The sequence below is a fragment of the Sebastes umbrosus genome, chromosome 23 (genome assembly GCF_015220745.1).
Source record: "Sebastes umbrosus isolate fSebUmb1 chromosome 23, fSebUmb1.pri, whole genome shotgun sequence".
Lineage (NCBI taxonomy): Eukaryota > Metazoa > Chordata > Actinopteri > Perciformes > Sebastidae > Sebastes > Sebastes umbrosus.
Window position 1 is genome coordinate 10,895,601 of NC_051291.1, and position 16,323 is coordinate 10,911,923.

Sequence of the window (16,323 nt, forward strand, 5' to 3'; positions counted from 1 at the left end):
TAGATTGGAAATAGAAAAATGTACGTGATGATTCTTGTAGTTATTTGATGGTGAGCGCTGCAGATAATCGAGATCTGGTAGGAAGGATGATGACAGAAATTGAAAATGTATAAAAGCTTCAAGCGAGCCGTATAGTTCAAACAGAAATTATGAACTTTTGAAAGACACTGAAAAGAAATGGTCTGAACTCGCTTTAAAGAGGGCAAGGGATTCTAGGCAGCGCATAAAACGTATCCACAGCTGGAGGGAAAAACAAACTTTTGTGATATCTGAGTGATGTTATATTACTTAAAGCTTCATATTTGCTCAATGAGTGGATTCAAACCCTTAACGGTGCACTTGATTCGACTGTTCGCTCTGACAGCTCATTAAATGTGTGTTATCAGTTGTTATAAGCCTCATAGATGTGGGTCAATAGGGACCTGCTACACCTACTACACTGTAAAAGTGAAAGCAAAACTTAAAAAACAACACGTTCTACAAATGTTCAAACAAAAAAGGCTTCTTTAGGTTTAGGCAACAAAAATATGGAGGACGAAACATGCCAAAATAAAAAAATAAATTAATAAATAGATAAATGACTCGATAAATAAATAAATGTCATTAAATGTAGCAAAAAATAAAATCAAAAATAAATGTAGCCATTAATTAATTGAAAAAAAAATGTGACATAAATTGATTCTGTTTTAATTTGCTTCTTTAATGTGTGTAATCTCCAGGAGAATACAATAACAAAAAGTCGTTTATAATAATCATCCTCTTATAGTGATCAATTTCACCCGGACAGACTTGATCACAATAAGTGGTTTCCACTGTATTTCTTTCGGTTATCGCACATATGAATGGATGATAAAACCTACTATTGGGTGTAGCAGGCCCCTTTTGACCCTTATAACCACTGGTAACATAAATAAACAGTCTAACATGAGGTGATCCAATGCTAAAGAGATGGTCTAGAAGTCTGTCTGCCTTAAAAAATACTTTTTAAAACAGGACACGTAGCTCTGGTGTTTTGTTCTTAACTGTTGTTGGGATTATGGATTCTCGCTCTCCCCTTTGGGTATTTGCTCTGCTGAAATAAACACCGCCTTCCATATTTTCATTCCACCAGAAAATACATTCCTCCTGATTTCCGGGGTCTCAAAGACGATTCTAACTTTCAGTTGTCAAAACAAACCAAAAATCTCAACAAGAAAAGCGCTTGAATGCGCCTCTCTCACGCCTTGGTACACAATAGCTTTGAGGCCAATTAGGGAGGGAATAGCTGTGGAAACAAAAAAAAAAAAAACTACAGAGACAGAATGAGGGCCGGAGTGAAGAGAGGTGAGAAAAAACTTAAATGATATATCATCTGCCCGGTCTCTGTGGAAGTAACTTTGTGTGTCATCATCCAAAAAAACACAGAGCTGTGTGGTTGTGCTCGGAGTGTCGCGGTGTTCCCGGCAGTCACCTTTAACAATAGGATTAGTGCCAAGCTGAGAAGTGAAAAAAAGGCACGGGAAGGGAGGATCAAAACTGCCTGGGATCACTGCTATCACTGATGGAGCCTGGACCCCCGAGGGAGCACTCGTCTTTCTGTTTGATTTGTTCTCTGTCATCTAGTCTGTAGCCAGTGGGCTGGGGGCTGTTTGCTTGGCACTGCACAGCCCTTTTATCTGCCGATTGAGAGAACGAAGGAAGGGAAATAGCTCTGTGACCAAACGCTGAACCGTCCTCCTCCACCTCCTCCGAGGGAAAACGCTGAAGGAAAGCAGCGTTGACCCGAGGACATCAGTCCTCCGCTGCCACATACCTGATGTTCCTGTCGCTTTGTGTGTGATGATGGGAGTTCTTTGTGTCGACCCAGACATCCGATTCCGTGTGATGCAACTTGCTTTTTACCGTCGCCTCGCTTTCGCAAAGATGACCTACCTGTGGTACTTGAGTGAATTTAGATAAAAGTCAATACCCTCATAATAAAACACCTCTGTCTTACTCCAGCTGATCACCAGTTGTCAGTTGTTTGGAAGGGCCTGCAGTCCCAATCGATGGGAAAATAAATTACCACTCGCAACCTCGCCGGATGACCGAGGAGAGAGGTTGAGCCACAGCTGCAATTCAACCCCGTTCCAAAAAAAGATTGAGAAATACTTCCAGTAATGAGACAGCATCTGGGTGATAGGGACCGTATGCAAAAAGTGATGGATTTGTCTCGACTCTCTTCTTCGGGGGGGATTTAGCGAGACGGCTAAAGTGTTTGTGATTGGCACCGGGGCCCCTCGGCCTCATTTTCTCCTAGTTGCGGGCTTCTCTCCGAGTCGGCCAAGCGTGTAAACACACATCAGCTTAGCGGGCGCTGGTCCTGCCCTTTGCAGGTGCTCACTGTCAATCCAGGAGGTGGTAAAGTAAATAAAAGTCCATCTGACAACACAAGCTCGGACCATCTGCGATGCAGGCCGCAGATTCTTCCTCGGTCCTCAAACTACAGCGCATGATTGAGAAGAGAAAACAGCAGGGAGTTATCAGTCTTTTTAATTAGGATTTGCTACCTTTGCAAAAGTCAATTTATTCCCTTCAGTCGCAAAAAGGCAATCAATCTTGATTAACGTGCTTGTAAATAGGAGGCCCATTTTTCAACTTGATCATGATGCTGAGAGGAAGAGAAGCACGAACGTCCGACTCAAATTAGAGACACGACAAAGTAAAGTCTGTAAATAGGGACTTAACTTTGATCACAGCACTCCTCCTCCATTTCGATTAGCACTTTTGTCATATATAAGCTTCATATTTGCTAAATGAGTGGATTCAAAACCTTAACGCCGCACCCGATTCGATTGTTCGCTCTGACAGCTCATTAAATGTGTGTTATCAGTTGTTATAAGCCTCATAAATGTGGGTCAATAGGGGTCTGCTACACCTACTACATTGTAAAAGTGAAAGCAAAAAGGCTTCTTTAGGTTTAGGCAACAAAAATATGGAGGACGAAACCTGCCAAAATAAAAAAATAAATAAATAGATAAATGACTCGATAAATAAATACATATCTATAAATGTAAATAAAATAAAAAATAAATGTAGCCATTAATTAATTGATCAAATGTGACATAAATTGATTCTGTTTTAATTCGCTTTTTTATTTATTTATCTTTCTATTTTACCCTTTGTTTAATTTTCCCTTTTATTTATTCATGTATTTATTTTCATTGCTTTTTAAATTTATTTATTTATTTTTGCATTTATTTTTTATTTAATTATTTTTGTGTTTATTATTATTTATTTTTAAATATCGCAAAAAATGCAATCAAACATGATTAACATGCTTGTTTGTAAATAGGCGGCCCATTTTTCAACTTGATCATAATGCTGAGACGAAGCTCGAGAGAAGCATGAGCGTCCTGCTCAAATTAAAGACAAGACAGAGTAGAGTCTGTGCAAATAGAGACTTAACTTTGATCACAGTACTCCTAGCTCATTTTGATTAGCATCCATTTTTAATGAAGCCACATGCAGCAGCCTCAATGGGAATGTGCGACAATTTGTCATGGATGGAAATGGACATTGTTGCAGAGATAAAGTGTAAGGATTAGCCTTGGCATCGCCGTGCCCCGTGCTTAATGCTTGCTGATGAGTTTTCATCTATCAGTGAGGTATACCAAATCTGTATTCTCATTAGCAAGCATTAAATGTGGTGCATTACAATGCAGTCTCCCAAATTGTCCACATTATTGTAATATGGATGAGTGGCTTTGTAAGTTTAGTCGCAAAAGCAACATTTTTTATACACTTTATTTCCCCGAAAACTTCTCTGCCTCTGAGTGTTTTTTTAATGATAAGCCTTTGACTTCATTCCGCCTTGCATGAATATTGATCACACCATTTAAAAAAAAGGACCATTTGCACTCACGAGTTACATTTTATGACTGGCACCATGTGGAAAATCACCCGAGCGGAGCAGCCGCAGCGATATGTGTTTCGTTTGTGTTTTATTTGGGTCAATTTTAGCCGAGCAGACGGAGCAGAGCGCCAGCCACATTGATGTCTGTATTAGCGTCTCCTGGAATACAGATGAGAATGCGTCTGGTCCGAGAGGTGCTCTGTGATTTCCACTTAATGAGGTTGAGAAGAGCCCCAGTCCGAGCAGGTTAGGCCAGACTGTTTTGACCTTTAACACCCCATAACCATCAGTCACAAGGGCCTGACAGACTGCAAACAACTGACCGAAGCACTGGCTAAATCATGCATAGCCCTCACTGTGGAGAGGTTTGAATCTGTCAGCATGGCGGAGAGGAGGGAAGTCAATTCCCAGTTAATCTCTATCTAGCTGGCCATTGACTGAAACAATATACTGTATATACTTATTTCATTTTAAAAATATATTGAAATGAGAAACTTTGATACACTGTTGATATGGAATTGGGTGTTGTATACAGAAAAAATGGGGGAAAAAAGACACAAACACATAAAAGATGCAAAAAACATGGTGCCAACACACAGTCAAAAATATAATTAGAATAAAAAATTTTAAAAAATATTTGACATGCAAACATTTCTCTCACAATGCCAGATTTATAATTATTTTTTTATTAAGTAAAATGTGTTTTCAACGTGATTTAAAGTCATTTTTCCAGCCCAGTCGCCCAACGTTGTTTTACGTAAACTTTGTTTTACGTAACGTTGTTTTACGTACCCTCGTTTTACGTAATGCTGTTTTATGTAATGTTGTTTTACATAATGTTGTTTTACGTAATATTGCTACGCTTGTTACGTAATGTTACGCAATAAAGTCCGCTAAGTACTGTTGTATATTTACGTATTTACAAAACATTGTTTCATATAACGTTGTCTGATTGTTTTACGTAATCTTGTTTGTTGTTTGACGTAACGTTGTTTGACGTAACGTTGTTAACGTTGTTTGATGTAACGTTTTATGTAATTTTTTTTACGTAATGTTACGCAAGAATGTCTGCTAAGGCCGGTTATTGTTTATTCACGCAAGTTACGTTATTAAGTTACATTGGTACGCTGGTTTTCTTATTTTAACACAAACCATGATCTTTTGTCTAACCATAACCAAGTAGTTTTGTTGCCTAAACCTAACCAATCATTTCACAACGTTAACCACGTGGCATTCTGCGTTTCTGCAAACATGATACGAGGCTGGTGTGAAACTTATTTATAAAACTTTTTTTTGGTTCAGAAACATCAACATTCAACGTATCGCGCTGTTTTCAGAAACATACAATGCCAAAAAAAAAATTCTGGCGACTAGGTTGCAGTTTTCAATTCACAATCATGATATTATCGCAATATCTATAGAAAATAAAATAATAATAATAATAATAATCAGTAAAATGTATTTTTGTTTATGTGCATTTTGTCTCTTTTTTGTACGAAATACGAGCATAGGGAGGTGGAGAGAGAGTCTCTAACCATTTAAGAGGTGCTGGATTATTTACACGATATTATCATATGTGTATTATTAGTGTGATATCAATATTTTATTTTTTAAATATCACAGTTATTAGTTTGAATCTACCAAAGAATTTAAAAGCCAGCCTATAACTTTAGTTGAACAGCCAATGAGCAATTACAGTACAATGCTAAATGCAAAAACATTGAGTAACAGTAGCACGAGGAGAGCTGAGTCATGAAAACAATAGAGTGACTCAGTAATGTCAGTTTGGCAGCAACATCTGTCTAAAGATTACCAACATTAACCACCATAAGCTACCGATCACACCAGTCCAAGTTAGGCTGTAGCATCTAACCCCTCAGTGTATTGAACTGAGAAATGGTGCATTTTATTGCTTATGAATGTGATGTCAAAAGTTACAAATATACGCTTTAAAGTAAACTTTAGGTTCAAAATAAATATTACTACTTTGATTTAATACTACCCGTGTTGCTTATGGTGTCTCCGTCTCTCTCCCAGCTACTACTCCTGTGGCCATAAATTCAATCGAATCTCCGTTCCGCCTGTCTGCCAGCGTTATGATAATGAGACTTTACAAGCCACATTTCCAACAGGCTCCCCGAACGTGCACCTGAAAAACACTAAAATTCATTCCCCCTGACGGATTAGCTTTTGTGCCACCTCAAGATTTTCAAAAAGATTCCTTCTCTCTGTATATTTATGAGCCATTTCCAAATGTTGTAAAATACAATATTCCACAGCCACAAACAGCTTTGATCGATAACACTATTCCGCCTAACGACATGGTTATGGTCACAAGTGCTGCCGAGCGCTCAATAAGGCGTGACCTTGACCGAGGGCACGGCGTGGTCAGGGAGGGAACACCAACAAAACAATTATCTCAGCTCGTTTCCCCGACTGCTCACCCACCATACATCATTGTTTTATCAAAATCGAAAAGGCCCGACCGAATACAGCTACTCCTCCATCCACGGATCGATGGCTGATTACAGCTCCTGCTGCGGCTTAAGCACCCCTCTCATCGCAGCCCGAGTGCAGCACTGCAGCAGCACGAGTCGATACAGATGTTTGCCGTATTATACGCCACATTATAGCCATCATATTAATGCAGTCTGACTTATTGTCTCTCGCTGTTGTTGAGAGAAAGTCGTGTTTTTCTGTTCTGATATTTTGAGGAAGCGACTGGGAACAGAGGATCCTCCTTCAACTAGATGTGACATTCATTAGATTTAGGCCATCGCAAAGTTATTAATATTTGAAAAGAGGGAGAAAAAAAAAAGAGAAGGACCACAACAAAGACTTCAAACATTGTTCTGACTCGCCCACACTAAACCTGTGATTTTTCAAGTCGAGAACTCAGCCAAGCTTCAGGATAGTCTCATTATGCAATTGCTATCATCAAATGCAGTCGGTCGGGGCTTCTCTTGAAGACTTTGCTGCTTCTTGAAAGCAGCCGCAGTGATAAAAAAAAAAAGGTCTCATCAGTTTCTGCGCTCATTCCACAATCTGAAATTTTCTAGACTGGCTTTTTTTTTTTTCCCTCACGCTTTCATAAGCTATTAAAACATGTCAAGACATAAAAAATGATTAGCCCTCGTAGTCTGACATTTAAATGAAGCCAATTCTCTGAGTCATCTGGGGACACCGTGCTCCTCTGGTACAAATGTCAGACTAATAAGGTACAAACAGCCGCCGTAATCCGATTCAGCGTACATCTTTAAGCGTAAGATGCAATCAATGTATTCGGCTCTCTGGTATCCCGGCAACATGTCCGTGTCTCTCTTCCCGAAGCCACTAAATCTTTTCTTGCGAGCCTATACATAAGGGAGTAGGAGGGGGCAGGCTGGTTACTGAGAGGAATGTGGGTTCATTTCTGCTACACTGCAAACAAGATGTTGATGTTCAAAGGAAGCGAAACTCAGTTATTTTAACAGGTCAGGACCAGAGAATATGTCAGCGTGCACCTCCTCTAACATTCACAACAGTAGTACTAATACTGATGCAACCCGAGCCTGAGGAAATATAGTATTTCTCAGGATATTTTAATATCTTTTTTTAGCATTTTAACAAACAATTGGTTGGGGTTTGCCTTCGTTTGTCTGTTTATTTTGATCTCTTTTTAAGAGTCCAGTTCATTTACACATAGAAAACATGTTTAGAATATACTATATAGGCTCAATTTTGTTTGTTTATTTGCTTATTTGGGATACTTTGCTGTCATTTCTCTTTTCCCAGTTAATTTTAGCCATCATTGGGGTACAACACGTGTAGTAAAATCTGGTCTGCACTCGCGGAAATTGAGCAAATAGCAACACATGACCGCAGTCGTATGTGTCAAACCCCATACACCAAGACCGTGTCCCAGCCTTTCTCAATAAGCCTTGATTTTAGCTGAACGTCACTCTTCCCCTGAGCTGATTGGAGTGTTATTGAGATCACCTGTTGAGCAGGGTTGTGGGGAGAGGCTCCGAAATTAATGATTGAGAGCAGCTTGGTGCATTTCTCCTCTCGGCCAATCAGGGTGTGACGACGCCCTTTCTGTATAGGGCTTAAGAGAGGTGAGGAAATGCACACTAAGGGCACTCTGTTCCTTTCTTAGGAAGTAATGCCAGCCTCATGTCAGCCAGAAACTCTGATCTTTAGGTGCTTTTTTTGAGACTTCTTTGTTGTCTTTACGTTTCTGATTGAAGGTGGTTTTGAGCACTCTGCAACCTAGCTGGAGTGGATATTAAAGAACACCTTTCCACTAGGTTACCTGCATCAGGGCAGACCTTTAGTGCTATTTGTGCAAGAGTTTGTGCTTGCCAAACAATAACCTAACGCCCACATGTCCTTATCATTGAAGAGGCACTTGTGAGATTTGTGTCTCCAGTAAATATTTCTAATGTGGTTCTGAGGCTTCTTCCCGACCAGCTGAAATCTGGGGAGTCAGTACTGCAGAAAAGTATTTACAGAAGCACGCACATCCACATGATAAATACTTGATGCTGGACAGAAAAAAAACATGGAGTCTGCACACCATATACTGCTCCCATGAACATTTAATTGATTACCACTGGTGACATTTTGAGCATTTAGCTCTTCAGATAAAGATTGCAATACAGAGACCCACCAATAGATACATACTAGGCCAGGTCTGTACCGCCACAGTGATAATGATGTCATTGTTCTGGAAATGAAGGCCGACTTGCCCATTAATCCTGTCTATTGGCCTTTTAAACCTTTTTACATTTTTAGAGTTATCTTGAATGTTCTGCTGATGTTTTAGTCCTGTTTCAAACCAACCCAAAAGAATGAAGGCACGGTCACATGTGCAAAATTAACATTTGCTTCCTGTTCACTTTCATTCTATGCGAGCGAAGATGCGAAAAAAACATTTGCTTCTTTTCATTCACATTTGAATATCGCCTCGGCAGGCGATGGTCACTCGCCTGCATTTGCGACACAGTCTCATGGCAGTTCGTGAAATAGCCACGAAATTTAATCTATTTGATTCGTGTACATAGACACGAATGTCCCTTTTTTTTTACGCTCAGCACAACTTTCAACAGCTTTCAGCTTTTTCCCATGAACGTCCAGCAACACGTGACCCACGTGTCAATTTCCGCTCCAGTCTTTTCAAAATAAAACTACTTAGCTAGGTTTTGGAAAAGATCGTGCTTTAGGTTTAAATAACATCGCAAGTGCCGCAACTTAAGTTTGGAAGTTACGTGACAAAAACTACTTAGATAGCTTGAGAAAAAGATCGTGATTTGGGTTAAAACAACTCTGGAAGTGGTTTAAAATAACTTGACTTGACTTTTGGATTCACACTGGACACGAACACCGGTCTCCTGGGCAACTATCCAGTGTATTTTTAACCCACCGACCCTACCCAATCTCCACACTAACTTGGCATTCGCCGCTCTTTATACTTTCCAGTTCACAATTACGTGAATTACATACGAAATTGATTTCGTGCTGACCATCACTATAAAAATGTGAAATTCGTGTCTACGTACACGAATCAATACATTTCAATTTTGTGACTATTTCACAAACTGCTGTGTGACCGGTCTGGCACTCGTGCATGTGTGACCGTGCAGGACAGCTACAAAATATAAACAAGACCTCGAATGTGTCCAAAAGGTCAACTTCTGTATGAGTGTATAAAACTCAACACATTATGTGAAAGAACGTAAGCACAAACATTCAAAGACAAAGGGAACGTGAGCAGAGTTGTAGTCCCGTAGAAAACACAACAACAACATCTGAGCTCTCACAATAGCCCGATGATTTCAGCCGAGGACAAAAGGTTGCTGGGATAAAGCGGAGCAATGCGAGGTGGGACATGATGACAGACGCCATGTGGGTGGTGGTGGTGGTGTTGCTGGTGTGGCAGCTGTAGTGTTTCTGTATCGGCCTGTGTGTGTTGTTGTACATACTGTATAGTAAGGACCTTTTGCGGTGCTGCTGACTGCCCAGATTACAGGATTACTGCCGTCGCGGACTGTTCGACACCTTTAAGTCGGGCGAAAGCTCCAATCCTTTTTCTGGCAACGGGGATTTATATCATTCAAATCATCCCTGGAGCTAAGATAAAAAAAATATTAATGTAATCCCGCAGAATGATCACTGGCTGAAATCATTGTGATGCGTGCAGCCCCGAGAATGTTAATTACCGCTGAGGTCACGAAAAGTACAGTTGGGGAAAATGGGTGTTTGATTTACCCACCTAGCAAGCAGCTCTCTTTACAGTGGGCTCTGTATACTACCACTGTTTTATACCAGGCGATCATTTATCAAGCGAATTATGTGTATCACACACTCTCCGATGTGTTGCTTTTATCACTCCCAGTAGGAATATGACAAACACACATGTGTGCACACATAGAGGACTTGTAGGGGTCACTGAGGGATTGTGCAGCTTCCATCCAGCAATCCATATCTTATATTTGCCCCAACACGGAGCCATCGAGGACGGGGTTATTTGTCTCCCAGATCAGCTCTTAATGTGCACCATCACGTGACCGAGGCCCCTTTGGGTGTCATGCTGGCAGAGCGAGCACATCCATCTGAGTTTTAAAGAGACCCAGGCCTCCCACCGCCAGATGAAGTGAAGGGAACCCCGGGGCCAATTTGTTCCTGGAGAACAAAACCCCACAGAGGCCTTTTTGCTCTTTAAGTGGATTCTGATACAGCAGATAAAGTCCCGCCACGATTGCAGGTGATAATCACAATTAGTCGAGGCGTTCCGCGGGCTTCGAGCTCCACAATGTCGCCTCGCCAGTTAGATCCCTGGCTTCAGCCCCGCAGCCTATCTTGTCATGCCAGAGCTGATTTGACACATCGATGGTGACAGGCGGCTCTGGCCTGAGCTGAGCCAAATGACCCACATAGGGATGGTCAATGCGTGGTCCTCCTGGCCCTGCAACAACAACCACAAACATCCAACTTAAAAATCTACAATTTGATCTAATTGAGATTTTTTTTAAGAATTAGGGTTGTCAAAGTTGCGTTAATGCAAATTAGTTTTAACGCCACTAATTTCTTTAACGCAATTTGCAATTTTTAAGGTTGTAGCGGACTCAGTTTTAAAGCTAGAGTGAAGATACTGGTATCATATGAAACTATAAAAACCTAAGAAATCCATTGGTATCAACCATGTCATTCCAGACAGGAAATATGGAAAACAAATTAAACCAAAAACATATTTTGCTAAACAAATTATATGTATTTTTTCTAACTTTTCTCTAATATTTTCTTTTTGTTGGGAAAGGGTCATAAGCCAAAGGATGAATCGATTAATCAAACATTGTTTGTATTTTTGACACTCCTATAAGTCGCCACACCAAAAGTACATTTTGTACTTTTTCCAAATCCATTTCATGGTTATTCATGGAGCACTTTAACAGAGCCAGTTTGGTATATAACGACGAAATAAAAGCTATTGTGCAATTATGCCTGAAGTGAGATTCAGGCTATTTTTTAAAACAAAGCAAAACCACTAAACTTATTAAAAAACAGATTTGGACGATGGCCTGAATGTCTGCTCTGTGTCTGAATTTTTATTCCACTTTTGGCTTGAGGAGCATATTATAAATCTTTAAAGTCATGAGGCTCGAGTCCAAGCAAAGTCAAAGTGAGCTACAAGTCTTTTTTGTGTGAATACTAGGGCTGTCAAAGTTAACGCGTTGCGCAAATTCGTTTTAGCGCCACTAATTTCTTTATTGCATTAACGCATCTTGCAATTTTTAAGGTTGTAGCGGGCTCAGTTTTAAAGCTAGAGTGAAGATACTGGCATCATATGAAACTATAGAACCTAAGGAATCCATTGGTACCAACCATGTCATACTAGCTTCTCACGAAGGAGTCCCTTGACCTTTGACCTCAAGATATGTGAATGAAAATGGGTTCTATGGGTACCAACGAGTCTCCCCTTTACAGACATGCCCACTTTATGATAATCACATGCAGTTTGGGGCAAGTCATAGTCAAGTCAACACACTGACAGCGCTTGTTGCCTGTTTGGTTATGATTTGAGCATATTTTTTTATGCTAAATGCAGTACCTGTGAGGGTTTCTGAACAATATTTGTCATTGTTTTGTATTGTTGATTGATTTTCAATAATAAATATATACCGAAATTTGCATAAAGCAGCATATTTGTCCACTCCCATGTTGATAAGAGTATTAAATACTTGACAAATCTCCCTTTAAGGTACATTTTGAACAGATAAAAAACGTACGATTCATTTGCAATTAATTATGGACAATCATGCGATTAATCGCGATTAAATATTTGAATCGTTTGACAGCCCTATTATGAATATTTTACAGGAATGAGAGCAACCCCATTAATATCCCACTTCACACTTCTCAAGATGACGTGAAATCTTGAGAAGATAGGGGGGAAAAGAAAAAGATTGTGAGCAGCCATCCTCCTGACTCACTCTATACCATTTTTGATAGCAGAGCCTAATAAAGATTTGGGTCATCACAGACAGCAGATTCATCCGGCTAAAACAAAATTGTCATCACTCTGCTTTGCTGAGCTAGAGTTTAAAGGGAAGGGAGGAAGCCAGGAGGGGAAATGGGTTAGCAAAGAGATAGAGAGAGAGCAGCTGTGTTGTGGTGTATTGCTCTGTCCCTGTCAGCCCGGGCTTATTGAATTGATGTCACTCCTTTTTTTTAAACTCCAGTGGGTTGGGTTCGCAGAGTGCAGGTGTGTGAGTGAAGGAGAGAGGCAGGGAAATACTGATAACTGTGGTTTTCCTGTGAATCATCTGGAGAACCTGGCGACCTTCCAGAGCCTGAAGGAGGTTTCTGAGCCGCGGGCTCTCCAGCAGCCGCTCCAATAAGATCGAATTTACCTCCAATCCAGTGCATATTTGTGTTTGTGGAAATGTCGGGGTGCTTATGTGTAGGCGCGTTCACGTGTGGGTGTGTGCGAGTAACATGCATGCATGTTGTTTCAGTCCACACACCTCCAAATGCACGCTAAAAATAGCCAGCAGGGAAAACTTTTCTTTTCCCCACATCACACACGTCGAGCAGCATCCGTGTGAGATGGTTGTCAAAAGTTTCTCAGCAGTTACCAAGGGCAAAAATCAATATGTGACCTAAAGGAAAAAACCTGGTCTTTTGGTGAAGGGTGCCTCGCAAGCCCTGGTGAAATTGTGCATTTAATCCAATTTATATGGAGCACTCAATTCATGTGTGAAAGAAGAGACGAAATGAAAGCATCCTCTTATGAAAACGGATGGTATTTCCCCTTTGACGAAGACGACGACGGCGGAGCCCAGCCGTTCATGAGTCACGATGTGAAGAGCATGAAAGTGATTTTGTCAACGCATCACAAGTATTTTTAATCTGAAAATGATCAAATGTTCATATGGCAGAAAGTATAATTCACTTCTGGTGCCCCCTTGTTCGTCTCTTCTTTCTCTTGTCTCTCGGGTAGCAATTACAATTGTGACTAAACTAGGAGATTAATCTCATAATGTGTTCTCCACACTACGCACTGACTCAGCCTGCTGCCTACTGCAGTCATTTCAACATTCACAGGAATGTACAAGTATGGTTAGAGTAAAAAAAGACACTCGTAAATTAGGATCTTTGCAAAATTGGATGCACGATGCAGCTAAACGCTAAAGAACTCAGTATACAGCGAGCGTTGATGTGTGGTCAGACTGAATTTGAAGTGAATTTTGGAGGGGACTTGATTCCAGATAAAGTCAAAGTTGTGATGCTACAGCTAATGTCTGTACAGTCTGTACATGGTGGCAAATAAACACAAACTGCACAGTCAATTTCATGCGAATAAAGAGGCTTTCAAACTTAAAACACCTGTCTGAGGTTTAAAATCGCTACCATACCTTTTAAAGTATACTTTATAATAAGGTGATAATGTGTTGGTGATGTTTACAGCTTGTTTACGCTGCCCCCAAGTGGCCAAAAAATGAACTAAGTTTGTCATTTTAAGTTTTCACTTACTTAAAGTTACTGTGAAGAACTTTTAACTGGTTATGAAACAGTCTCAATTTAATACTGATGCCTCTATATGACCTACATAAGAAAACCAGACCATCAGTGAGAAGGTTGGCTATATTTCTATATGATTATTCTTAATGCTTGTCATCGGTGTCACTGGGTCAGTATTCCGTGTGAAATCAGACGAAATCATGCAGGTTCACCAGAAACTTCCGCAGCAACCAGCCCGCTGCGGAAAAACCCAGATCCGGAGAACCAGAACCAGGACTGAGCGGTTCAGACTGTCAGACCCTGCTGCAGTAAAATATGAGGTTTTCTAAAGGGAGTCTGGTGCTCGGTAACACTACCGCTTTTGTCCACATGGACCGCCAAAATCAACACAAAATGAAAGCTCCTCGTAGTAGCATTCACTTAATTCATCAACAATTTATTGACCATTAAAAAAATCATTAGTCACAACTTGTAAACCCTTTACATAAAGCGTGCATAATTAGAAAGTGGTACCTTTAATTTAGGGGTGTGTTACCATTTTCATAACTGAACAGGTGTTGTGTAAGCATACAGCCCATAATGAAGTGAAGGGGGACTCTGGGGAGAGCTGCCTGCCAACACCATCAATCCATACAATAAAATCTCTCTCTCTCCTTCATTCCGTCCTCTTACGGTCTCCCATAATTCACTGGCTTTAGCGTCTGGCTTTAACGGCGTATAGCACAGCGTAAGACTATTGACTTTTTGTCACACATTTGCAAATAGGCTTGTAGGATGAATAAATATGAAACTGTTATGCCACACTGATGATGTTTTTTAATGCAACCTTCTCGTCAATACTCTCCTCAACCTGAAAGGGAAGGAGCTGCTCCGTCCCCTGACGGGATCCGTCAAGGTGATGCTCTCTGTAAAGTCCGAGAGACGGGTCTGACTGGGGGTTGTCTGTGCGGTGTGTTAGCCTGCCTGTCCTCATTAGATGCTGAGAGATTGACACAGCCCCCCCCTCCCACCTCTCTCCTTTCCCCTTCAGCCCCGATGAACACTAGCAGGGTTTGTGAGCAATAATGAATCACCATTAGCCCGGGTCACACGGGCTGACAACCAATTTACAGGGAATGAGAGGGTGCACACGGTGACATCCAGGTAAATGTGAGCGTTTAACCGCTTTATCCTGAGTTAGCGTTAGGTATATCTCTAAAGCAACCATCATGAGAGGATGAGACAGATTAAATCTTATCTCCTGATGTTTGTCTGTTTACCTCAAGTCATGTTGATGCAAAGCAGTCAGGACACTTCTGCATTAACGCTGCAGCATCAGTAGCTTTTTGGCGCTTTGGCTGAGTCTGCCATACGTGGGTACATTGTGACATCTAGTGGTAGTAGGTGGTGACTTTATTGTCCAAGATGTCCATTTGAGGAGCAAACTTGCAATTTCATACATCAGAAATGACAAAATACTCTGTTTGGTAAAGCACTGTATGCACTCTGAGTGCTGAGACAACAGCTCATGTGACATGTCCTGTTAGCGAGAAACAAATATGCACATGCCCATGTGGCTCGTAAAGACTTATGGAGCAGTGAGAGCACAATAACAAGCTTATAATACGTTCATTTTATGGTGCACAATGTCGTAAAATTCCGCTAAGCACTGAAACCTTTGGCCATGATCAAACAATAATAAAATTAATTGGTGTATAAATTACTGTATGAACAGTGACAGGCTCGCAAAGTGATCACAAGCGATGTCCTAGATACATGAAACATCCACGACGTAAAATGTTTCGTTGCTCAACTGAAGCGGAGCACAGTGTGCCTTAGAAAAAAAACGGAGTCATTCCAGGAGGGAGGTGAGGAAATTAACAACTGGAGCATCTGCTGGAAACTCAAAACCCCCCTTTACGAATGACAAACACACCATCTGTGCATGTTGCTATAGACATGTCACAAAAAAAGCATAGAGGCCATTATGGTGCCATCAACTGAAGAAAACAAAGTTTTGGAAAAACTTAACTTTAAAGAGGACGTATCTGTGTCACATGCAGGCTCATTAGAATATACCGCCCATAACTTGAGAACTACCCCTTTAAAGGCAGCCGGGTTAAAGGGGAGGTTGTTTTTTTTTGCCACTGTTGCACCAAGTGCATGCTCATGGGGGATCTCTTGTTGGGTCTCTAAATTATAAAGTATGCTCTAGACCTGCTCTATATGAAAAGCGTCTTGAGATAACTTCTGTTATGGTTTGACGCAATATAAAAATGAATGAATTGAAAAACTGGCGGAACTCTCGCGAGATTGTTAAGGTTAGGCATTCACCTCGAATAGTTAAGGTTAGGTCGTCAGGCAGTGAGTCTCGCAAGAGTTTTTGCAAGTTTTTGCAGATCTCAGATCAGATTTCACAGTTTGCGGCCTCCCTTCTAGACACGACCCTAAAACGGAGCGTTTCAGAC